Here is a 3020-nt window from a genome sequence, read left to right on the forward strand (position 1 = left end):
TAAAATATAATTTAAAAATATTAAATTATAAAAATAAATATAAGATATGAAATTTGAGGTTTACAATAATGTTTTTATATTTTCATATTTATACATGTCACCACCTAATGGTATTAAAAAATAAAATTATGAAAATATTAAATTTAGTTTTAAAATATAAAAATCTTAAATTTATTTTTATTGTAAATCTTCCGTTAATTGCAATTTAAAAGATATATATATAATGTATTTAGATATAAATAAAACGTTAGATTTGTTTAATTATTTATGTGTTCTTTTATTTTATAATTTATCTAAGTTCTAATTTTAATTTCTTTCTATTTCTTTGAACATGTGTTGGCAACTTGAAAATGATGGCTTGAACATGCCAATATCCAAATTGAGCCCATCGACAAAAAGGCTTTGGCACAATCTGTAGTTATAATTAAAGTGAATAGAAGAACAAAATAAAATCATTTTAGTAATGTTGGTTACTGCAATGATTCATTAGAATTAAACTTCAAAATCATGATAATAATAGAATCATTTGAAAACTGAAATTTTAGTTGGATCAATCAACACATCATAAAAACCATTTAACTGGTGTTGTGTATATATAAATGTATTATTTTTGTAAATTTTGAAGCCCTCCTAGCATATGGTAACAGAATACTAACCCGTAGTATATTTTTGGGTCCGGCTCCGAGCAGTTGTCTCGTATTTACTCCTGTCAGTCTTGTACATGTGGGCGATCTCCGGCACCAGAGGGTCATCAGTATTTTGGATCCGTTAACAGTGAGCAGATCGAGAGCAGCACCTAAAGTAAAAAAATAAAATAGAAGAGACACCCACAGCCAAATACAGGTAAACCAAGGCCAATAAAAGGTGCATGCGTGTAAAAAAAAGGTAATATTCTAAATGAGTCGACCAGACACAAAGAAGAAATTATCTAAGGTATAAACAACAGGTCTAATAGATGAAATGTTAAAAATTAAAGCCTTGCTTTAACTCTTCATCTTAAACTACCACAGTTTTTTTAATGGCTCCAAGAGGAATGGTCGACACATAACATGGTAATGCATATGATAAAATAAAAGAGGTATACACTTGAATGCAGTTAAGACTGTTTAACAATAACCTTGGATATGGCAAGTGCAGGGCTCCGCTGCTCCTTCAGAATATCAAGGCAAATGCTGCCATTGCTGTTAATATTAGGGTGAAAGACCTTTGTCCTAAATGCAACCTGAACATAAGGAAAAATAATGAAAAAGAAGTCGAGCATAATAAAAGACATTACAGAGTCCGGATCCGCATCGTCGACATCAACATGCCATTGTCCACTGCTTACATTAAATTTGGTTCTATTCTATCCCTCAACCAAAATGCATAAACCATTAGACACCATTAGACACTCAGCAGGCATGTGCATGCCAAATTGCCAAGCAAAGTTTGCACAAGCCATTGGCTCGTAGAGACACCATCACCACGGTGTTAACGGAAAGGAATTAGCTATATAACATGAAGACTTCAAACATTTATGCTATACATATCCCTTCAAAGTTTGAAATGTAAATCGGACAAGGGGACATTCACCATGTAAAAAAACAGCAGTATTGGATTTCCGAGCAGATAACACTTGTACAGATGGTTACATAAAAAAAATTAGCTTTCTAGCATAATGAACTTGCAGAATGTGAAGTGATATGCCGTTTTCTTCAGTACATATATAGTCGAGAAAGGTTAAAAACATACACGATATACAGAAAAAGCTGGAAAGAAAGAAAAATATATGGTTAAAGAATACAATTAAATACCTTGGGTGGTTCAAATGGATAGTCCGGAGGGAAATGGATGGAGACTAAGAACACTCCACCAGCGTATGGACTGTCGGGAGGACCCATAATAGTTGCTTGCCAATGAAACATGTCTTCGGCAACAGGGCCTTATTTCAATAATAAAAAGAAGTAAAACAATAGTTCTATGTAATGACCAATCTGCAGGTAAACTTATCAAATTCTTTATTGATATAAAACTTAAATAAAATATTCATCGTCTCTCTTTTTTGCGTTTAGAAAAATATAAGATGTTGAACTCCTAAATTTTTTTAGCAGATTTAGTAGAAATGATTATGCAATGATGAATTATTTTACATGCAATAAACGGAAATAATCTCCGGCAGCAACTAATGCTGATCATTTCCCCACAACTTCACCTGAACTATATAACTAATTCTAAATTACTACTAATCCATTATATAGAGCTCAAACCTGATATCTAATATGACTGATTCATGATAGCAAATACCTGATATCTAAGAAAGCAAATTTAAGCAAAAATTCAAAAAAAAAATATGGAAAAAAATAAATCAAGGCACGAAACAGAGCAAAAGAGAGAAGAACTGAACTTGTACTGCAAGAGGTAGGAGGATCTTTCTGGAGATCCTTGAGTTCCTTTAAGATCCGCTTTGAAGCCATAACTTAATTCCTAAAAGCCACAAAAATAATTTGGAAAAAAATAAGGATAATGAAATCCAAGCTAGACCGCCTTCGAAGATATTGAAGCTAGCTCAGTAATTTTAAAATTAAAGAGAAACAAAATAATAATATAATAAAGAAGTAAATGTAGAGATTATATAAAAAGAGAGTACCTGAGAGATCCTCCTGTCGTAGCTATATGGGCGAGGAAGCCAAGGTTCATGGATAGTTTAAAATTATATTAAAAAAGTTATTTATATTGATTTAATCTATATTTTTAATTATTTAGTACTTTTTATTAGTATTTATTGAATACGAGATAATATCTATTCAAATATTTTCAGTCATTCGATAATGAACGTTCATACATTCTTTCATATACAATGCTCGAACTCAAAACCTCAAATAATGACAACAATTCATTAATTACTAAGGTTACTTAATTCGTGTAATTATTTAATATTTTTAAATATTCACAAAATTTATGATATATTTATGCATTGTTTTCTAGTATTTATTCACTTAAGAGTAAGTTTAAATTCTATAAATTAATGATTATTTCTGAAT

At 30.6% G+C, this 3020-nt stretch overlaps 1 pseudogene; it reads right to left on the minus strand.

Moving 5' to 3' along the window:
• Positions 1–622: 622 nt before the first annotated feature.
• LOC120202576 lies at positions 623–2185 on the minus strand (annotated as a pseudogene).
• Between the last annotated feature and the right edge of the window lie 835 nt (positions 2186–3020).

Source organism: Hibiscus syriacus, unplaced genomic scaffold (assembly GCF_006381635.1).
Source record: "Hibiscus syriacus cultivar Baekdansim isolate YM2019G1 unplaced genomic scaffold, ASM638163v2 tig00008957_pilon, whole genome shotgun sequence".
NCBI classification, from domain to species: Eukaryota; Viridiplantae; Streptophyta; class Magnoliopsida; order Malvales; family Malvaceae; genus Hibiscus; species Hibiscus syriacus.